The sequence below is a fragment of the Dermacentor andersoni genome, chromosome 9 (assembly GCF_023375885.2).
Source record: "Dermacentor andersoni chromosome 9, qqDerAnde1_hic_scaffold, whole genome shotgun sequence".
NCBI lineage: Eukaryota > Metazoa > Arthropoda > Arachnida > Ixodida > Ixodidae > Dermacentor > Dermacentor andersoni.
The window spans coordinates 77,831,184-77,855,063 of record NC_092822.1 but is presented as its reverse complement, the minus strand read 5'-3'; the positions used below and the strand labels follow the sequence as shown (position 1 = coordinate 77,855,063).

Below are 23,880 nucleotides of genomic sequence, written 5' to 3'. Positions count from 1 at the left end.
AGAAGGCTGATGCCTGTATGTTATAGCGTCTGATAGCCAGCCATTTAGAGCAGGAATTTGCAGGATGCAGAAGACACGTCCTTCCCATTCGCGTTCACACACATGCACGCACACACACTTCCTCAATAACACCGCACGGCACACACGCACACATTCGACGGGTGCACAACACACAGGAGTGCCAAGGGCGGTGGAGAGAAAGCTCTGTATGCCAGATATAATCATGGAGTTGTGGTGTCGGGAAATACAGGCGTGATGAGGACTGAGGCTGCGCTCAATTGTTCAGACGAACTGAAAGATTAGCGCTGTTCAGAGAGGCATCAAGCACCCTGCAGTATAGACTAGTGCAATGTTGCGCTGGTATAGCAGGGTGTGCTACTTCAGGGGTTTGAGGCAATCCTCGTAGGCTGGTATGAGCTTGCGACAACCGAAAAGACGGGAGGAGAGGGTGCGTGTTGTGCGGCGCTGAACAAGCTTAAATTTGTTAGCGTCACGAGTTTGGTACGGGAACTATACTGATGAGCAGTACTCAAGTAGTGATAGAATGATAGAAGCGTAGAATGCTCGGAAACCCTTACGTCATCACGGAAGAGAGACACGAGACGCAAACCAAAGAATGGGCCGATGCTTACAGTGCTGGTGACATATGCGGAAAAGTTGAGAGGAGAGCTAAATGTTACACCCAGAATAGGAATGGCCCGAACCGTCTTTACAGAGGTGCCTCCAAGGAAGTAGGTTGGACGTGCAGCAGTTTTGTTGTGGCTGATACGCATGGCAGCAATTTTTGCATTGCTTCTACAAAGTTTGTTATTGTAGGCGCATTCGTTCACCTTTAGGAAACGTATTTATTGCAAGCACATATGCTGAGCATCGGCATATTGTTGTCGAAGTGTTAACTTGTTAATCAAACGCATTCTTCGCAGATGCATTAGTAACTTCGTTTTGAGTAGACCTTTGTCATTACTACAATTTATAGTATCGAAGCAAGAAACATTTTAATAGAAGCTGAAGGGATTCCAGCAGTTTAAGCATACCGACCGCACAAAACAGTGATGATGACACTTAGTCACCTTCCCCGCAATGCACTCACACCATCTACACTTTCCATAAACAAAAAGTGACACAAAAAATCAATTACAGTTTGACTCAGTACTTGCTGCTTTTGAAGCAGGTATCGAAGCAATCATGGTATACGCTTTTATACATACGTCTTGCATGATAGAGGTCCTGCTGTGCACTGCACACGGGGCACATGTTCCAAGCAGATAATTTCTCTTTGCAGTGCTCAAGTATAAGGACACACTGACTCAAACATGACTGCGTTGTCACGTATGCTTCAGTGCGTCAGTGTTGTTGATTGCTACACGAGTGATTTATCCCCAACTAGCCCAAAAGACGGATGCACTTGAAAGAAGTGAGTGGAGGAGTACAGTGAATTTGTACTGAACTGGATTGACACGCCGAATAGAAGAGCGCAGTGTCAGCTGAAACCGGCGGCATGGATGATTATGTAAGTACTTCCCACAGTTCGGCTACAAGTGTCTTTCGCTTTCGAAACTTATCTTTGCCACTGGAAACTTGAATCACCCGACATCAAACGAAACACGCCCTAGTTGACCACCCCAAGTTCCACAGGGTTCATTCACTACATCGCACCAAGTCAGCAGTGCCATTTTTAAAACACTGCAGCACCAAACGGACCTGAAAATTCATTTTCTTCGACAAAGTTTTTCAGCTGGGTTCGTTCACTCGCCAGGTATGAACTCGATGGACGCGCTAAGCCTACGCGTAACGTAAACGACATCGGCGATAGGCGAGAGCTAATTATCCAGACTTCGGAGCTACGGACGTTACGGAAATTGTGATTCGGTTGGCTGTTTTAGCCGACGATTGCACTGAGCCCGGCGGAACCCAGTGGGCAGGTTGGATTAGTCGGCGTTGTTTGAAGCCGCTTCGGATCCATGTCGCCGTGCCACAACCCACGGTCGTCGGTGGTCGGTCGTGTCGTTGTTGGCCTACTATTACATTACTGTCTTTCTCGGAACACAGTCGCGCGCGTCGTGCGTCCAAAGAACTCGGACGATCGTTGGTACCGGCGCGTTCGCACGGGCGGCCATTATAGGCATAGAAGCCGGAGGCTTCTCAGCCTCCGATTGGTTGACACTTGCAGTGCGTCGCAGCCTCTCATTGGTGCACGCCGGCGCAGCTTCGCCTCGCGAAAAAAAAAAAACATCATCGGCAGTGGACATAATCTCTGCGCGTCGTCACGCTTCGCCGTGTTCTCGACCGACGCTTTTGACGCTTCGCCGCGTGCCGAAGCTTTGCGACGCGTGCCAGTAGTTGGGGCATAAAGGAACGCCTCATGGAGGCCCTTAAATTTCGCACGTAGCAACGGCAACAGGCGCACGCCTCAACGTCGCCTAATTTTTGCCCAACTACTTTGGAGAACCATCCGCTGCGCTATCACCATCGCCTGATCTGCGGGCGGGATAAGAAGATACTGGCTCGGAGACAACGGCATGGCACCTGCAGTATCGACGATGGACGCTGGGAGCGTATAAAGGAACGGATCACCGGATTCCCTTAAATTTCCCACGCAGCAGTGGCAACGGGCGCACGCTTCAACGTCACCTAATTTTTGCCCATCTACTTTGGAGAACCATCCGCTGCGCTATTACGGTCGCCTGATCTACGGACGGCATAAGAAGCTACTGGCTCGGCGACAATTTCATCGCACCGGCATTATCGACGATGGACGCTGGGAGCCTATAAAGGAACGGGTCACCGGAGGCACTGACATTTGTGAAGTGATTTTTTTTAAAGAGAAATGGAAGAGATAAGTGCAGTGCCGTAACTGTCTCTCACAGGAGGACACCTCAACAGCACTGCACGGGGAAAGGGGTGTGGGGAGAAAAAGATGGAGATAGTGACCGGAAGTAAAAAAGAGAGAGAGACCGGAATAGCAAAAAAGAAAAGGCGACAATGTAGCTAAGCGTTTGCGGGGCCGTACAGCCGCGCTCTGAGGTGTGTTGCTTCACAGAATTCCATCAATGCCGAAAATGCACGCTTGGTGATGGAACTGTGAGCATTGGGGAAGAGTAGGCACTGCAGGGTGGTGGATGGCAAGCCACATCGGCGGTAGGAGGCGTACAGAGCCTCCCTCTCGGTCTCCAAGGCCGGGCAGTGAAGCAGAAGGTGTTCCAGTGTCTCCACGTCGTCGCAGTTACCACACACGGGGCTGCCGGTTCCCGTGAGCCTGTGTGCGCGCCGCTGTTTTGTAGCAGCCGATGCGCAGGCGGAGAAGGAAGGCGCAGTCAGCCCGAGAGAGGCCCGCACGCGGGAGCAGGCGCGGGGGCGTTCCCGCCGGACGCGCCGATCGGGGTGCTGCGCAGTGAGGCTGCGCAGAACCGCTGTCTTGGCCGCGTCGAAGCTCGTCACCAAGTGGGTGAGGGGAAAGCGCTCACCGTGCGCCGCCTTGGCGTGGGAGTCAGCCTCCTCGTTGCCTGGCAATCCTATGTGTGCGGGTATCCATTGGAGCGCCAGATCGCAGCCTTGATTCACGATGTATCGCAGCTTGCAGCCAACTCGAACAACAAGGGGCACCCCGCCGTAGTCCCTGGCCAGCATGCAGCGCGCCGCACGAGTCAGTGAGAATGGCCGCTGACACAATGTTCGGATGTTCCAAAAGGAGGTCGGCAGCGAGATCGATGGCAGCGAGTTCGGCCACTGTCGATGACGCGGCAAAGCGCAGTCGGCACTGGCGCGTTTCCGAGATGTCCGGTGCCGTGCAAGCCGCAGCACCAGACCCGTCCGGCGTCACCGAGCCATCGGTGTAGATGAGAAGTCGTCCTGCCAGTCGCTCGTGCAGTAGGGAGGTGGTCTCCTGCCTCATGGCGCACACCGCAGTTCGGCGCTTTGATGCGACGCCAGGCACCGCGATGTTCACGTCGAGCAGACTGGAGTAGTACGGCAGGGAGACGAACTGTGGCGACGACCCGATGAGCTTTGAGAACTCGGTGGCGCACTTGCCCATTCCCGAGTTCGGCAGGGAGTGGAGTCTGCAGACGAGCCGCTGGCCCTGTGATGAGCGCTGCAGGCGCTCAATGTGGTGGAGCGCCTGCTTTCGTGCACGAAGCGATGGCGGCCAGTTGCCCAGTTCCGCGAGTGTCGCCCCTACTTGGGAGGAGCGGGGAAGGCCGTATAGTTCTCGCACCGCCGTACGGTGCGCCATGTCAATGGCATTCCAATTCGCCGCTCGAGCGTTGGTGGTGGGGAGGGCGTAGAGTGCCCTCGATGTGGCCACAGAGTTGTAAACGCGCAGTGCGAGTTGCGGCGTGCATCCGTGTCCACGCGCGAGAAGAGAGCGCGCGGCGCTGGCGACTTTCCTTGATTGCTTGCAGATGTGGGAGACGGCCGCATTGAAGTTGACTCGGCAGTCGATCTGCAGGCCGAGGTAACGGACGCTCTTGCGCCACGGGAGAGGGCAACGGCGCGAGTCAGCGGTGGCGCTTCGGAACGTGCTCGCGTTCCTCGCGGGTGTACCAGTAGTGCCTCTGTTTTGGTCACCGACAGCTGGAGCCCGATGCTTCCCATGTACTGGTCCACCGCGTCAATTGCAGTCTGGACAGATGCACGCACCTGATAGCCGACTTGAGTAGGGCCAGTCGCAAAGAGGGCGATGTCGTCAGCGTAGATTGCAACCCGTACTTCGTGCGACATCGCTTTTGGGATGTAGTCCGGAAGTCGCGCGAGGGCAAGATTAAACAAAAAGGGGCTCAAAACACTGCCCTGCGGAACACCAGAAAACACACTGCGCGGCCGGCTGAGCGCACCTCCAGCCCGCACCCGAAGCGTGCGATCAGACAAGAAGGCTTGCACGTAGTCGAGTAGCCGGTCGGTGATGCCGAGCTCGTGCAGCGCACTGATGATCGTAGAATGCGGCAGCCCATCGAAGGCGCCCTGTACATCAAGCATGACGAGGTAGCCGGCCTCGCGACGGCTCGCCGCCTGCTCGAGAGTAGCGACAACCTCGGCCAGGGCGTCAGCCGTCGCGCGCAGCCGGCGGAAGCCGCTCTGCTCGGGAGCGAATGCGTCGAGTGCCGCCGCAATCCACTCCAGACGACGAAGTGCCATAGCTTCGAATGTCTTACCGGCGACAGACGTGAGTGAAACCGGGCGGTAGGAGCTCACGCTGCTTAGCGGTTTGCCACTCTTGAGGAGAGGTACCACGGTTGCTTCTTTCCACTCGGGAGGGACGACGCCGGTGCGCCAGCCGCGGTTGTACACCTCCAACAGCGATGGGAGCTGCTCGTCGTCGATGTTTCGCAACGTCTGGTAGGTGATTCCATCCGCGCCCGGCGCAGAACGTCGCCTACGAGCGTTGAGCTCGATGCGAAGCTCGCTCAAGGTGAAGTCCTCCGTGCACAGCGCCTTCACCTGCTGCAGAATTCCGTTCGTCGGGAAGTAGCGAAGCGGCGCGAGGAGAGCGGCTTTGTTGTGCTCAGGAAGATCGGGAAGCTCGAAAACTGGGCCATCCGGCGGAAGCAACGGCGGCGGCGGTGCAAAGGCGGAGGCGAACGCGTCCGCGAGCTGCTCCGCGCTCAAGCCCTGTGCGACCGCGATGGAAAGCGCAGGACAGCGAGGGACCTTTGGTCGACGGAGAGCGCCGAGAATGCGCCACGGGCGCGATCTGTTGCGCGTATCGTCGAGCGACACACACAAACTGCTCCAGCTCTGATTGCGCCACTGCCTGGCATGACGGCGGCACGCGGCATCAAGGCGATTGTAGAGAGTCCAATCCTCTCTCCTGTCACTCTTGATAGCTCGATGTTCAGCGCGGCGCCGGATAGCTCGAAGGTTAAGCAGCTTGATGTCGGGCACCGTCGTTCCCGCAGGCACAGAACAGCATTTCGTGGCGGCGTCGACACAACGTGTCACGTGAGTCAGGAAATCCGTGTTCGCAGTAGGGGGCGTGGCACAGAGTTTCCGAAACTGTGTCCAGTCGGTAACACGATAGGAGCGCCGCGGTCCATGGGCTGGAGCGTGCGGCTCGAGGGAGATCGGGTAATGATCGGAGCCCTGAGTGTTGGGGCTGCGTCGCCACTCGTAGTGGCAACCCTCGCTCACAAGCGACAAGTCGATGGCGCTCTTCAGCGCACCCCGGCGCACGAATGTGGGACTGCCGGTGTTGAGAAGTAGGAGGCCCGCAGAGAGGATGGAGTTCAGCAAGTCCCCACCTCGCGGCTCGGTGTGTGGGCACCCCCATGTTGTGTGGTGACTGTTGAAGTCACCCAACACCACACAGTCACCTCCGATGCGAACGACAAGCGCAACCACGAACGAGGTGTCCCACCGACGCACGGGCCGAACATAAACACTGGCGACACAGGTGTCGGCACCCCCAACAGGCACAGTCACGGCCACGCACTCGATTCCACTGGTCACGATGTCGGTGACATTTACGTCGGCTTGCGCGAGACATGCGCGAACATACAGAGATGCGCGGGACCGTCCAGGCGAATGCAGCGGGTCGCAGCAATGAGTCTTGTTGCAGGTCTGCGACTGGCATTCGGTGGCACTGTGATAGGCCACAAATCCGGGGAGGTTAAACTCGCCGGGACGCGCGTAAGTTTCTTGTAGCGCGAGCACATCGTATTCGTGTAGTGAGAGGTGCTCGGCGAGTTCAGCGTGACGGCAGCGCATCGAGCGCACATTCCACTGGAGGATGCGCGGCCGACGTTTCGGAGATCGCCTATCCGTGCTGGGGCAGGGCTTGCTGGGCTGCAAGTGCCGCGACGCACATTTGCCGAGTGGTGTCGTCCATCGCTGCTGTCTCTATGAGAACGCGCAGTGCTGCTGCGAGGGCCGCAATAACTGCATCCTTTGGATCGGAGGTGGCGGTGGTAGTGGGCTGTTCCGTCTGCGCTTGCTCCGCCGGCTGGGCGCCGCGACCGCTGAGCGCGTCTCTGAATGACAACCCAGGTTGTACGACCGCGGAAGGACGGGTGGCTGCTCCTTGCTTCCGTCGGATGACGTCTGATGAGGCGCGAGCTTTAGCGATCGCCTGCTGTCGCGTGAGAGGCTCTGGCGACAGTGACAACAGTACGGCAGCCTTCCTCTCCATTTGCCAGTTGGGGCAGCGCGGATCCGAGGTTGCGTGATTCCCGCTGCAGTTAATGCAGCGCGGCCTCTACTCGGTGCAGTCGGCGGTGGCGTGCGATTCTCCGCAACGGAGGCAGCGGGCATCGCGCGAACATGTTGCGCCGGCGTGACCAAACAAGCCGCATCGATCCCACTGGAGTGGCCGCGGGAGTCTGGGACGAACCGTGTGACGCTGCTTGAAGAGGAGCACTTCGGCTGGAACGGCGTTGCCGGCGAATCGCACCGCTATGTGGTGGCCCCTGCGCTCGCATGAGAGGACGGTCACGGAGGCTTCAAGGTGGTCTCTTATTGTGTCCGCGTCGAACGAGCGGTCGACACCGAAGATGGTGCCAGCACAGGTGTTTTTTGTGAGAGCTTTCGCCCTCACTGGCACATCGCCGACGGTGCGGACTTGTAGGAGATGTGACAGTTCTGCCCCCGGGAGCGCGTCCACGGCGACAACATTCCGTCGAAAGTTCACCCGCACGCGGTGTGCTCCCTGAATAGCTGAGAGCTGTGCGGCCATAGATTCTTGCGTCAGTCTCAGGAAGTTGCCTTTCTTCCCTTGGGGACGAAACAGGACCGTGTCAGCGCGTTCTCCTGGAGCTGCGCCGTCGACCGAGGGTGTATGTGGGATCATCTCGAGAGGCCTGTAGCGCGGCTTCCTTTTCCCGGCCCTCTTGGGTAGTGAGGGGTGGTTAGCGCTGTGTTTATTAGCCTGCTCGCTTGAATCCCTGGCGGAGATGAGTGCTGGGCGACGTTCTGGCTCGGTGTGGGGCTGTTGCTGCTGGCTGCTTTGCGGAGCGAGCGGCTGGAGCGGCCCGAGAACACAGCTGGGGCGCGGGTGCGCCGAGCTAGCTGGGTCGGTTGAGGAGTGCATGCCTTTTTCCCCCATTGCCTTTTTCACTTCGGCGCCGTCGTTGCTCATACCTTGAGAGCTTGTCGCAGGTGCGGCCCCGGCGTGAGTCATTGGCGAGGGAGACTGACCCTCTCCCTTTCGCTCTGTCGGGCGCGGACGAGTGGGTGGCTCTGCCAGTGGGGGCTTTTGTTGTTCCCCGTTCGACTTGTCGGCGCTTTCTTGGAGAGCTGGCCCGTTCTGCGAATGCTCGGCAACCGCTGCCACGTGGAGGGCTAGGGAAGGTGACGCCGGGTGGCTTTCATGGCGCCGGCGGGAATCGTTCGCTTGTTTTTCGCCATGTTGCGGAGCTTCGACAAATGGCGGTGGGCTGCTTTCCGTCGCTGCCGCGGTCGTAGTTTCGTTGTCAACGCGAGTCAGCGGTGAGGCAGGCAATGATGCAGACGACGAACGATCAGACCTCGCGGGATTAGAGGTTGGTGACCCGCTACACGAGGCGCTGAGCGATGGCGACGACTCCGTGCTGTCAGAGCTGGTGGCCGGCGAGGAGGAGATCGTGCTGCTACTCGGAGACGTAGGCGCTGAGGCATTGCTGTCGCTTTCCAACTCGGCGAGAGATGCGGCGGCAGTGGTGTTGGCGGCCTCTCGGCGATGGCGGTTGCCACGTGCGTGGCGGTTGGCGTTCTTGCGGCCGGCGTTCTTACGGGTTGTCGGTGACAGGCGCTTTGGCATCCCTTCCGAACCTAGCATACGGCGGGCCTCCAAAAGTAGCAAGTCCAGTGCTCGCGAGCGAGGCTGTGGTGTGCCGAGACGAAACCCGGGCACTGTATCCTGGGTGTCATCCATGTCAGGGTCCAACCAAGGGCCGGAACGGCCGGCTACAGGTTCATACCTTCTCCCCTGGGAGCCCTAAAAAGGGCTACGCTCAAGAGCGCTGTCGTGGGAGAAGGTTAACAAGTAGCTAGGGTTAGGGATAAAAAAAAACTCTCACAACGAGGGCTGTAGCGAGTGCCGTGGTCGTCGGAGCGAGGGGGAATGCGACCGCTCGCTACGAGTGTCCGGGAGCGTCTCGCACTGACATTTTGCATGCAGCAGTGGCAACGGGCGCATGCTTCAACGTCGCCTAATTTTTGGTCAGCTACTTTGCAGGTTGTTTTCTATACTATAAGTTATTTCTCGCGCTACCGTAGCTGCTGCTGCTGCCGCCGCTGCTGTTTTCTCTGCGATGTCTAAGGAAAGCTTCATAGAGTGCTTAAAGTATCATGGCCAAGTGTCTGAGGGTGATATGTTTATAACCTGTGCTTCCTTTGATTACCCTTACCACCATGAAGATTGCGGTGGCCTTAGAGCCTCTAAATTCCGCAAACAAAATGACTCTTTGAAAGCTTCTTGGAACTGGGCACCCTGTGTAGTGGCTAGTAGCAGAAGCCCATTTGTTCATAGTGAATCAAATGTCTCCAACATTTAGCGCAATCTAACTGAGCTTAATGATAACTTTTTCATGCTCCTTCCGCTTGTCGCAAAAGTAGACGCCCTTCCTGAACTAGTCACGAAAGTGACCGGCATTCAATCGTCCCTCGCTCTTATCTCTGAAAAGTACTGCCAAATAATGGACAAACTTAACCAACAAGAGAAGTATGTTACTTCCCAGAAGAGGGTAGAACACCTTGAATCGGTTAATTCGCCAGTAGTTGAGCAAATGAAGCATCAACTCGATGACCTGGAGAAGTAGAGCCGACGCCAGAACATTGAAATTCACGGTATTGTAAAAACTGAAATGTAAACTTGCTTGAAAACATTAACGACCCAGCCCGAACATTGGGACTGCGCGAGAAAACGAGCTCCGACGCTGACGCCCTTCACCGACTGCCAGCACGGCCCGGTAAGGAATCTGTTTTAATTACGCGGTTTTGTTCAACCCCCCTTAAGGAAGCGTGGTTATAGAGTCGCTCTGTTCTTAAGATAAAAAAGCCCAACATGCGTATCTTTGAGAACATGGCTGCTTTCAACAAACATCTCCTGTGGCTTGCGCGAAAGAAGCTGGAAGAAAAATGCTACCGTTTTGTGTGGCAAAAGAATGGGCATGTGCTTGTCCTTGAAGGCGAAGGAGATGGCGTCACTCGTATCGGTAACGAACGTGACCTCGAAAAAATGGTATTGGTGGTTAAGCCTCCGTTCTTAAATGCGATAGTGATTTCCGATGCCCATCGCAAAGGATTCCTGCCGCTATCCTGATATCGCGTCTTTCCGCAGCGTTGTATCTGTGCAACAGAAGCAATATTTTTTTTCTTATTACCGTTTAAATGCGCAGAGCTTAAGGAATAAAGAGGAAGAACTGCACTCTTTTTTAGTCTTCTGTACGCCATCATTTGGATGTACTGGCGTTTAGTGAAGCGTGGTTTACTTGGGACTGGGATGCCGCACAGCTCGATGGCTACGATTGCGACGCACTATGTAGAAAAAAAAAACAGAAGGGATGGTGGCATGGCTCTTTATGTCAAAAATGAATTTTCGTATAATGTTACACACGAATACTCTGTTCTTGACCCAGATTTTGAGTCCCTTTTGGTCACAACTAACGTATTCACACTTCGAAGTTATCTATCGCCCACCCTCTGGACCCTTAGAATATTACCGCTTTTTTTAACGATGTTGGAATGTTTTTTTATATTATAAATTGGCAGTTATTATTATAGGTGATTTCAAGATAAACATTTTAAATCAAACTGATTTAGTTGCAGAATTTGTCGATAATATATCGTTAAATGGTTTCTCGAATGTTATTGACGTTCCCACAAGCATAACGGCCACTTCTGAGACTCTGACTTATGCCTCACAAATCTTGATAAAAAAACTATTAATGCTGGTGTACTTACCACCGCTTTCAGTGATCGTATAGTGACCACAAAATAGAAAATCCGAGTGCGGAGCAGTGGGGAGCGTGCTCACTACCGGAGACCCTAGCCTCCAACGGAGGCTGGCGGATCATGCCCGACGAGCAGCCACGCTCAGTGGTGCCTGGCATAGCGGCGCCAACCATGCAAGCCGGAGATCATCGTCAACCAATAGAAGATGAAGACATTCGGCCTGACCGCTGAATTACTCTTTCTAGAGCAACAAAGTTTACTTCCTCCTCCTCCGACACGCTCGGTGCTTAGGGTGACACCCAAAGCTACAAGCATTAATGTTAGGGCTATAACATCGAGTTTTATTGATCATTTTCGACAACTTGTATCGTTTATAGACGGGGGTAGATTAATGCAAGAGACCAATTCTAATGACCTCTATGATGCATTTCTTGATAAAATTATAGTAGCATATGATGGTGTGTTTCCGATCAAAATAACTAGGAAGTGTAAGGAAGCAAGAAAACCTTGGATAACCCGAGAGCTATTGCGTCGAATAAAAGAAAAAAATAGTATAAACTCTTCCATAAATTTACAGAACACAGGGACTTGGCAATGCTTATTGAATTTAAAAAGATCAGAAATAAGCTGAGCTCTGATATTAAGAAGTCCCGAATTTCTTATATGAATAAATTTTCCGAAATATATTATGACCCTCAGAAAACCTGGTGCACTAGCAAAGATTTACTACGAAAAACACGAGCTGACGGCCCTCAAGAAATGAAAATATATAGGCAGAGATTAAGTGGTAAGGCTCTCGCCATTGAGTTTAACCACCACCTTTTGACGTTTGGAGCTTCGAAAAGGACCACCTGTGAGGAATTGGAAACATATATAGAACAGAATTTGCCACAAGCTTTATTTCTTTACCCGGTTACGCAAGTTGAAGTTGCTGGTAAAATTAAGTCTCAAAAGTAATGCTTTGTGTGGTTTCGATGGCATCAAAACAGCCCGAATTTAAGCGGTCTCAGATTTGCTTTCCGACGTACTTTGCCATTTAATGAATACTATTTTGTTGACAGCAATATTTCCGGATAAAATGACAGTTGCTAGGGTTTCAGTTCTGCATAAAGGTGGTTCTTTTGACTGTATTTAAAACTACAGAGCCATATCAGTACTTCTGTTATTTTCAAAAATAGCAGAAAAAGTTATAAATTCTAGAATTTCTTAGCATTTATGTAAGCACAACATAATATGCCAATATCAGTACGGATTTCAGCAAGGCAAATCGACTGAATCAGAATTATTAAACATCAGAGAAAAAATTGTCACTACTATAGAAAATCAAGTGTACTCAATATGTATTTTCTTGGATTTTAACAAAGCCTTCGATTCTATTAAACATCCCATAATGTTTGCAAAGTTACCGTACTATGGAATAGGAAGACTTCCACTTAACTTACTACGTAATTATCTGAGTGACCGCAGTCAGTTCGTTGTAGTTAATAATGTACACTGGTATACTGAATTCAAAAGTTAGGGAGTTACGCAAGGATCTATATTAGCACGAACAATATCCTTGCTGTATATAAACGATATTGTCAAGATCCCCTTGACCGCAGACATCGTCCTTTACGCATATAATACAAATGTTTTTTTTTTTTTCACATCTAATAAACTTTCCTCTCTCACTTGTACTGTTAATTTATGGCTTCAAAATTTGTCCTGCTGGTTAGATGCAAATAAACTCTTATTGAATGTTAGAAAAACCAAATACATTGTCTTCTCATCTGTTACTAAACCAGTTCACCGTGATAGTTCTATAACGTTTTGAGCAGGCTTCAGAATACAAGTTTTAGGGCTACTATTTCATGAAAATCTTCGATGTACAAGTCACGTGAGTTTTATGAAAGGTATCATTGCTACGATCTCTCCAATGCTATTCACAGCGTGTTTACAGGAGGTATTCAGAGACGTGGATTGGAAAGAATTGGGGATAAAAGTTAATGGAGAATACCTTAGTAACTTGCGATTCGCTGATATTGCCTTGCTTAGTAACTCAGGGTACCAATTGCAACGCATGCTCACTGACCTGGAGAGGCAAAGTAGAAGAGTGGGTCTAAAAATTAATCTGCAGAAAACTAATGTTTAACAGTCTCTGAAGAGAACAGCAATTTACAATAGGCAGCGAGGCACTGGAAGTCGTAAGGGAATACATCTACTTAGTGCAGGTAGTGACGGCGGATCCGGATCATGAGACGGAAATAATCAGAAGAATAAGAATGGGCTGGGGTGCGTTTGGCAGGCATTCTCAGATCATGAACAGCAGGTTGCCATTATCCCTCAAGAGAAAAGTGTATAATAGTTGTGTCTTACCAGTACTCACCTACGGGGTTGAAACCTGGAGGCTTACGAAAAGGGTTCTACTCAAATTGAGGACGACGCAACGAGCTATGGAAAGAGATATGCTCAAGTAAAACTCTTGCTTGGGCTAGTTGGTTCATGTTTGAAGTAGGGATGGAAAGAAGAATGAGAATGATACTATGGAAAGAAGAATGATACGTGTAACGTTAAGGGATAAGAAAAGAGCAGATTGGGTGAGGGAACAAACGTGAGTTAATGACATCTTAGTTGAAATCAAGAAAAAGAAATGGGCATGGGCAGGACATGGAATGAGGAGGGAAGATAACCGATGGTCATTAAGGGTTACGGACTGGATTCCATGGGAAAGGAAGCGTAGCAGGGGGCGGCAGAACGTTAGGTGGGTGGACATTACCGGGGTTGTTGGAGAAGCATGGGAGAGGCCTTTGCCCTGCAGTGGGCCTAACCAGGCTGATGATGATGATGATGGTGATGATGATGATCATTGCTAAATCAATTGAAATGCTAAATAGAATTCGGATTTCGGACGTTGCTGCCAGTAGCGCTGCTCCGCCAACACAGGAGACGGAACGATCGACTCCAAGGTGTGTGCCTCCCAGGGTCTCGTCAGCCGAGGCGAGGAAACGAAGGCGTACAAACCGCTCCTATGAGCCGATGACCAACGGCGCTTAAGAGGTGATAGACATCTAGCCAGATGGCGATACAAGTGTCTATGGAGCGGTGGGAATCTGTCGGCTACTCAAAAAAGAAAATGATAGTCCACATCACAGGGCCCGAAAAGGGCTGTGTAGGTAAAGTCAGCTTTCATACATTAGACATACAGCACGAGTCTTTTCTGCAAAATGGGCACAGAATATTGCAATGAAATATCAGGGAACTTATATGCAATCCAGATTATATTAAATAACATCTGCATAAATTAAGTAGAAAAGTACTGTGTATCCTGGAAACACCTAAAATCTATACACAATTTGTGATACATTATGTTATTTTTTTTTGGAAAGACCACGACAAGTCTGACGTCTCATTCGGCCGCGTAGCCCTAGTCATCTACAAGTGTGGCTTGCCAACACTTGCTCCCCCAACACCCATTGAGGCATTGTCAGTGTAGCGAACTTTGGTTACTGTCTTCTCTCTATATAGACCAGCCAACTACCAACCCAGAAAAACGTATCTCTGTAGCCTCACAGAGCAACTGCGGAGCCCTAAATTCTCCTGGGTGATTTACATGCTGATAAATATTTGTGGGGAGACCCCCGTTGTGATACGAAAGGTCGAATCACTGAAGCTTCTTTCGGACTTCTGGTGCGTGCCTATTTAATACGAAGGAACCCACGTATTACAACCTCCAACACAAATCGTATTGATCGATAGATCTAGAAAAGTAGCTCTTTTGCCTTACCTGGAATGGGATGCCATCAACAATCCCTTTATCAGCTTATTTATCACGTGATTTCATAAACAGTTTAGTTATAAATACTGCTGTCGCATACTTTACGCTTTTATTTTTGACGCAGCCGAAAAGCTTATTCTAAAAACGAATGGTGTTTGACATAAAAGGCGAAAGAGACAATAAATCTTGGGCCGCACTGCGTAGATCGCCAAGTCCGAAAAATCTCGTAGCATTTAAGCACTATAAATCGCAGGGCAATGCGGACCCGTCGTCAGGCAAAGAGAAAACTGGGTTGGGATTCTTCCGGGTATACGTTCATACATACAGGAGTGCAGAATTGCTTATGAAAGTTAAAGGGGCAGGAAATTCATCCGTTACCTCTGGCGAACAACCAAGGGAACACCTTAAAAGAGGAGGCAGACGCTACTGGGGAGTACGATGAGCATGGGCCAAGCTCAATCCGCTACACACAATCGTTCCTGAAGTATAAATAAATATAAGAATGTAAGTAAGTGTTCGTAAATTTCAACAAAACGAGCCATATAACTGTGCTTTTAGTATTGCCGTTTTCAGGGCTCGCTTGATTGCATGGAAGAGCTATGGACCGGCACCTGACAGGGTCATGTCCGTCATGATTAAAGCACACACAGTGACAGGCGAGTGAAAGCACTCGCACTTTTCAACACTATTTCGGCTTCAAATACTCTCAACCCGCATGGAAAGAAGCGATTCTGGTCACATTTCTGAAGCAGGGTAAAGACCCTTCATCGGCGGCAAGTTATCGCCTGACAGCTATTCGAAAGGAAAAAGATGAATTGGCGACTAACGCACTTCTTTTAACTGAACAAAATCCTCAATCCCTATCACTGTGGTGTCAGAATAGGACGTTCCAGAACTTTTGGTTTCATTTCTCCTTATTACCTTAAGGACCTCTTGCGGGGTATAACATATGGATGGGCATAGAAATAATTTTACAGAAGGTTGTCCACGAGGTTGTTCTACAGAACACTTGTTACCTCTTCCACGAAGCAGATGAAGTTGTGATGACGGTTATGTGACGACGAAACCTTTTCCAGTCCAGCTGCGCGATGAAGAAAATGACGAACAGGCAACGGTGCTTGCACTAGGGCGAGTGACATTTAGTGGATGGCCTGTGCGCAAAGATATACACGAAGAAGGTGAAATGTAAGGTGCGTGGTGAAGCGAACTGGTGTAAGCCTATGGAATAATGATCAGCTCGCGATACGGCAACGGCACACTAACGTATCCAAACCAGAGTTTACTTCTAATCGTGAAACGCTGATTTGAGTATGAGGAGTGAATTTGTTATGGCGCGATTTTCTATGGATTCTAATGCGTGGCTGAGGTAAATCTGGAGAGGGTGCCACACAGGTGATTCATATTCGACTTTCAGCCTAAACAGTGTTTCATATACTAGTAATTTTACCTGTTGAGGAGTAGTGCGGAGGTTGTCTTTAGGAAATCCCAAGGTATTGTTAGGACATGATATGATTTTAGTAACAAGCGAGCGCCATTTTAGGTAATCCGTGATCGTAATGCCTAGGTTCTCGGTTGAGTCCACAGTGTTGATGGAGATGTCATGTTTGTTTGGGGAAAACGACACCAATTACGGCTTCAGGAAATTTACATACATTTACAATTACTAGCTTTTAATATCATTAACCCGTGTTCCCACCAGTATGCTGCTCTGGTCCGGTCATTCTGCATAGAAGTCATCGTTACTCTTAGTGATAGATCCATAGGCAACGCAATTGTAAGCTAACCTACAAATGTGGAAGGAAACATGCCATTGTAGATCGGTACTGCATATTAGGAACACGAGGGGACCTAAAACGGAACCAAGGGGGGGCGCCTGTTACGAGAAGAAATTCTGAAGTAGTAGTATTATTGCTGACTAACTACAGTAGGTTACTGAGAAATTCTTTTGATCAATGTTAGCACGTTACGGTGGAAGTGCAAGTGAGAATTTTAATAAGTGTTGTTGAGCTGCCCTACCGCAGCTTTACAAAATTTAGATGACATCGGTTACAGTGTTAGTATCGAGATCTGAGTATAGGCAATAGAGGAATGTAGTTAATTGAATGTCACACGAAACCTTTGCGTAAGTCGTGTCGCGACGGATGGAAAAAGTCATTACTGCCTAGGAAATTCATTACGTGTGACTATATGACATGTTCCATGATTTTGCAAGGGACACCAGTTGTCGATGTGGGGCGAAATGTTTAAGGGTGAATTACAATGACCAGCATTGTAGACTGGAACCACCTTGTTCTTTCTCCACTCATTCGGGAGGGTACCTGATGATAATGACTTAGAAAAGAGCACGGTTAGCTACGTCGCAGATAGGCCATTCGTGTTTTAAGAGCTTTTAGCAGATTTCGTTAACACCGACTGATGAGGATATTTGTCATTAGCAATGAGTGCGGATATTCCATGTGGTGAAAAAAATATCCCGCATTTGACACATGGTCCAGATAGAGAAAGCAGGAAGGGGTGCCTGTGGCTCGACAATGAAAACTGATGAAAAAGCCCTAGTAAACAGTTTGGCACAGTCAATGACACGTAAAATTTTACCATCTGCCGCGACTCTGATACGAAAGGATGACTGGAAATTTATTACTTGCCAGGATATTTTGCGGTTATTGCTGAGCACCCGGGGTAGGTCTGAATGAAAGAATGAGTGCTTCTGCTGCCGCAGGGCTATAGACCTTTGCACCGGAAGCCTCGAACCAGAGAATCGGAAACGGATACCAGGCCCCCGGTAGCGAGAGTAGCTAGCGTCTCATAGTTGCCCTCTCTTGCTGGACTGTCACGCGCGCTGTTCCCGCATTGACTGCACCAAGTTCTCGCGAAATTAAGCTTAACCGCACAGGCTATGCAAACGTCCGGGCAGCACTGCGCTGTGTACGGTTGTTCGAACAACCAGAAGCGCAATGCAGCAAGAAACGTACAGTGCAGCACGCACAATGTTCTGCAAGAGGACTGCGGCTGCAACATATACCTGTTGCATCGGTTTCCTGCCGACGCGGTACTGAAGCATCGCTGGATTAGCGCTGTAAATCGTAAGGGATTCGTCCCTACGGAGTCGTCGCGCGTCTGCTCGGTTCATTTTGTCGACGGGAAGCGGACATCTGAGAATCCGGAGCCAATGCTTCAGCTCGGATACGCGAGGAAGGTAAGATGCGCTGTGTGTGTCTCCATCGTCAGCCCCTAACGTTTAGATGGGCTATAAATATGCAAATATGAGCCAACAAGGTCAAATTATGGGCAATCGTCATGACAGTGGTCGTTTTCTAATTAATCGTAGGTCTTGAAGGGGCGGCGGCGCATCACGAAACAAGATGTCCAAGTGCCGAAGAAGGTAGGCTCGCACGTTGTGTTCGCGATAACATCGGTAATAAGCGTTCCCCTTTCATTTCCAGAGAGCAAAAGAAAATCTTGTGCCACAGGCGGCCCCGTCTCCCAGTCCTCATCTGACGAATGTATGCGCGACTGTCAGACTGATCTCTCGAAACGCACCGAAGCGCGTTTGATATCTGTTTGTGTTCACCTTCAAGTACTAAACATATCGAAATGCATTTTTCGCAGGTACAACGCAGCAATTACAGTTGCAATGCTGGCTTGCAACTGCTTTGCTCTGCTGCTTTATCCGAGGTATGTGCCCACAGTTTATTAACAATGCTGTAAAATTCAAATGGCATCTGTGCCACTGGACTCGCCGAGGTGACTAACTGGCCATATCGTTTGACTGCTGTGCTCAAGGACGTGGAATCGAATCTCGTCCGTAGCGGCCGCGTATTGATGGAGGTCACTGTTGTGCTAAGTCGTATGGTAGAAATAAACCGCATCCCTCCGCTATGGCGTCCCTCGCAATGCATGCGCGGTTTTGGGACGTTAAACCGCTTCATAAGATCTGCGCTGCTGCCTGCACCGAGAATTTTCCGAAACAAGGCAGGCCAAACTTTGCTCTGTACAGCGCTTGCACGTACTAAGATTCTATAATGGGATCTAAAGTGAATGCCCTAGCTAATTTGACTTGCCATATTGTACACAATCACCTGAGCTCATACTCTGTTTAATTCATTTCTGAGGACTACATTATTGACATTGACTTTGGCTCCAGTGATTTTTTTAATTGCCACAGATAAAATCATTGAGGATGTTGTTACTGTATCTGCACTGCAGCTAATAGTTTGCTCAACTACAATAACATGACGCTTGAAAAAAAAAAAGGATGACCAATGAAGCCATGCAATTGGTTCTTATTCTATGTCTCAAAGCTGCATTGCTTTTCTACCTCAAAGCAGAAACCAGTCCTTATCGTTAAGTGCTATGTACTTGTTTTTTGTTTTTACCATTCTGAAGTGTGCTAATTAGCACATGAAAGCATGAGTATCCACAACAGCTGCACCGGTAGTCATCGTAGTCGTCCACAAAGAGTCACAAAATTCCACAAAAAAAGCAGGGCATCGGGTAGAGAGGTGTACAAAATATTTCCAATAATTTTTTATACATGTTTACCAGACATATTTAAATGCTTGGGCTAGTGATAAAATTAATGGAGAATGATTTAGTTATCTGTGGTATTGCCGATTAGATTGCCCTGCTAAGTAATGCAGATGAATTGCAAAGCACGATTGACGACACAGGCAAAGCAGAATGATAGGTATAAATGTACAGAAAATTGATGTTCCACAGCCCCAGCAGGAAATGACAGTTTACGGTGGCTAGCGAAAGCATTGGAAGTGGCAAAGGTGATTTAATTAGGGCACGATGTGTCTGCAGGTCCAAATCATGACAGCAAAATTGAAGACTACGAGTGGGCTGGAGTGCATATGGCAGGTACTATCCGATCATGAATGGTACTAGAGGAAATTATGTAACAGGTGTACCTTACCGGTACTCACCTATGGGGCAGAAACATTGAGGCTAACGGAGCCTTGTTGCACCCAAACTGAGGACAATGCTCTGAGCTTTGGAAAGGAAAATGATACATGCAGCCTTAAGAGACAGGATGAGAGCAGAGTGATCAAGAACTAATGCAAGTTAATGACATCCTAGTTAGTCCAAAATTAAGACTAAGAAATGGGTGTGGGTAGGGCTTGTAATGCGAAGGTAAGAATTTGTTCGTCATTAGGAGTATCGCCCTGGATTTCAAGATAAGCAACGCATGCATGACAGGGGGCAGCAGAAAGTCCGGTGGGCAGATGGCACTGAGAAGCTTATGGGTACGAGTTTGCCATAGCTGGCACAGTACAGTGTTAAGTGGAGAGAAATTGGAAAGGTCTGTGCCCTGCAGGGAGTGTAGTTTGGCTGGGTAAGATAATGATGATGATCGAACAAGTGTGGCAAAAATATACATTTATTACCATTGCACTTTACAGGGATATGAAGACAGGTTGAAAGAAAAAAAGAAAGGAGCAGCCACGGTCAGAACTGGCAGCGTATAACAGTAACTGCAGTTAAACATGTGAATCTGCATGACTTCATTACACTGTGGTAGCACGCAAACATACAATATTTCGTCTCCTGAGGAAGGACCTGAGGAGGCACAGCTTAACACGCAGCATAGTTAATAGCGACTTGACAGTCTAGAATCCGCAGAATTTTTATCCTTACACTGTACTATGAAAAGCAATTTTTTTTACTGCAAGGTCCTCATATCATGCTGATTACTTTCAGGTCACACAGACGAAGGGCAGTTCTGTTGCCTGTATACCGCAGACAAAGGCGTGCTTCGAGACAGCCAAAGTGAGTTCAGTAATGGCTGCATGAGTGCACTTGCACTCCCAGATTTGGGGGCTATATTTCACATGGGCCATATTTCTGTGCTGTGATAGTAATAACAAGTTCTCTGTTCCTACAGACGAAAAACTCGTTGTTTTACTTATTTCAGAGGGTACAAACACCTAGTACTAGCGTTAATGCAGAAGCAGGATTGCCACCAACACACCATGACAAGGTGAGGGGGACAATTGCACCATTTCATTCATATTTGTTTGTCGTATAATGGTGGTTAAGCATTCATGTATCAAATGTGACTTCAGACAACACAGACCATGGCTGCTGCTGACTCCAATATCACCGCAAGACCTCAAGTACAGTGTACAAGCAGTGTGAGTGAAACATTGCTTGCCACACTTAACTGACATCATTTAGTAAATGTAGTGTCTTCACAACCATTTTTGGTTTTGGTCCCATCTGGTAAATGTAAAAGTGACCAACTGTTACATTTAACACTTTTCAACAGTAATGTGGTGCGCAAAAGCTCGCGCACCTTTGTCAGATTTCAGTGCAGCCTACATCGTACCAAAAACAAAAACTTTGCACAATTCCTTTGTCACACACACTGGTTCCTAAGGACCATGCCTGCTGCTTGCAAAAAAAAAAATTCCTGTAAAAAGTAAAGATTTCAATGTACCATTTTTATTTGCCCTTAACATTGAACTAAAATTTCCTAAGTTGTGGAATGGATGTGGAGTAACATACCAAAATATGCCATGTGTGTATAGCCATTTCAGAACTGATTTAATTCAGGTCGTAGTGCGAGAGACCACACAAACATTAAAGACCACCTGGCTTAGTACACAAGTGCATGCGTTTCAACCATGCTCCGATTTACTGTTCACTAAGATGCTAATCGCTTGCATTCAGCTCTTCTGAGTATGGTTGAACGACTCAAAACACAAAGCTTGGTGCCTTGACTCTGACATCCTACCTTTTATTTCTTTAGGTTCGAAAACACAAGTCAACACAGTGGGAGAATGTGAACTATGAGGACCACTGTTATCCGCAACTTCCCAAGATTGCGCTACACAAAACTTCATTTGTGGAGAAGTTTTCTGCTGATGACAATTTGTTTTATACGGGCATCTTGCAAACAGCTTTCAACAATCTTGTGAAAGCAGTGTCGACATTGGCCAAAAAGGCAAGCATATTGTCACGTGCTGACCAGCTAATGATGTGCCTTATGAGGCTTCGTCTTGGTCTTCTGTACGGACATTTAGGGAGAATTTTCCAGATGTCAGTTTCTGCTGTGGGGATCAACATTCGCTACATGTTTCAAAAGCTGTGCAAGGTAATGAAGTGAGTTGTCAACTGGTTGCCAAGAGAAGACATCAAGGACGGCATGCCAGCGTCCTTCACGGAGAGTGGATATGGTTCCACAACGTGCATTCTTGATTGCACTGAAGTTATGTTGCAGTGCCCAAAGAAGCTGATGGTCAGGGCACAGACGTTTAGTAGCTACAAAGCACACAACACTATAAAGTTCCTCGTGGCTATTGCCCCTAACGGGCACATCATGTTTGTATCTAAGGCATATGGTGGACGTGCTTCGGACAAGCTCATCACAAGGGAGAGTGGCATTGGAGATTACTTCATGAGAGGTGATGAAGTAATGGCGGACAGAGGTTTCTCCCTTGACGACGAGCTACTTGTGCAAGGTGTTCGGCTAAATACACCAGACTTCACGAAAGATATTTTTTGATGCAACTGGCATAGTTTTCAGCAAATACAATGTCACATTTTGTTTTGCAGGAAAAAAGCAGTTGACTGAAAAGGGGACCACCACAACAAGGCGCATTGCATCTATCCGCATTCATGTGGAACGTGCAATCAACCGGATCAAGACCTACAGAATCTTCAAACAGGCACTCCCAATCAAATCAAAACAAACAATTAGCGATATGGTTTTTGTCTGTGCAGGGTTATGCAACCTTAAACCTGCTCTCATTCAACAGGGTGTCTAGTCCCCAGAAAACATAAAATAGACAAGGAAATCAAGGAATTAATAGAATACCATTAAAAAGCATAACTTTCTGTACATGACTTCCTGCTGGATCAATTGAAGTATAGGGTCTGTTATCGTTGGTTGCAATGTTTTTTTTTTTTTGCCCTTCACTTGTAAAGAAATTTCCATTGGCTCAGTGTGAGACATTTAAATGAGTAGTTTGCTTCACATCCTGTTAAATTCAGAGAGTTGAAGGAACAATGCTGTCAGCTTCACAGTAAAAATAGTGCAGTTGTGGTACTTTGCAATAAAGTGCTTTATTTTGAAGGTTTACTCCAGTTCCTTTTTTATCAAGAAGCACCTGGAGTATTCATATATTTTCATCACTCTGTTACACTAGAATCTAATTTTCCAACTTCAGTTTCAGGGCACCCCTGTGAACAGCAGTCCTAATCTCAATGTGCCAGGGACCTTCGCCAACATTTGAAAGTTGAGCATGAAGCTCGTCTATACAATTAAGCAACAAAGGCACACAAATTACGGTACATTTGTCAGAGAGGAGGAAATGCACAAAAACACAATTGGCATCAACTAAGATGCTCAATAATTTGTCAGAAAATCTGCACATAACTTTAGGATATAACTTCATCAGCAAGGCAAAAAGGCATAAATGACTGAAAAGGAATTCACTGATTTGTCCTTGTGTTAAGTAATTGGTACACATTTTTGTTTCATATAAGGTGAACCTTATGCATGACTGTAATGGGCACCATACACGCCACCATACTGGGCACTGGTGCGAGAATTTTATCTCGTTTGCACATGGTTCAAAAACGTTTACCGCGGCTAATTTCTTCTAAAACCTGAAGTAATCATTTTACAGTTGCTTACATCAGTTCATCGACAGGCTCGACTATAAACACTTATTTTGCCATATTTGTGAAGCAGCTTATGTGAATGTACTGGTACCGAGTGAACTGTCATGGTACCTTACTGTACGGTGTTCAACAAATGAAACGCGAACAGTAAAACAAGATTTCAACTCGGGCAGACTGAATAATTAGTATTGGGTTGTCAGCTTCACGGCATGTGGACCGGCGGGTGGAACTGCTAACAAAAGTAGCTTCTATTAATTTTCCAGTAGCTATTATTTTGGCCTCCTTAAGATTGTCTGTTTTCTTTGTATTTCATTTGTTAAGGACGGCACTTCCAACGCAACCTTCTGCTTGAAAAGCATGCTAACAACGGGGTCTGATTGCCCTACCTGCCAACCCTCCCAATTCGCCCAGGAGACTCCCGATTTTTTACTGAACTTTCCAATTGTACGATCACTGCCTCATATCTCCCGAAAAGCGGTCTCTGTTCGCGCAATAATGGTTTTTGCGAAACCGGCACTGCGGAATCTACAGCCACATCTGCACTAGCACCATCGGTATCATCAATTAAGCAGCCAATTACGGTGCTTAGAAAGCCAACCAAAGCCAAAGCCAATGTCGCTCTTGCATTTCAT

General features: G+C 48.6%; 1 protein-coding gene and 1 pseudogene across 1 annotated transcript in view; both read left to right on the top strand.

The window, feature by feature from the left end:
* Positions 1 to 23,880, top strand: part of LOC129384105 (calcium-activated chloride channel regulator 1-like) — a 548,714-nt gene that overhangs the window by 400,422 nt on the left and 124,412 nt on the right. The window lies entirely within an intron of this gene.
* LOC126527828 (uncharacterized) lies at positions 20,698 to 22,921 on the top strand (annotated as a pseudogene).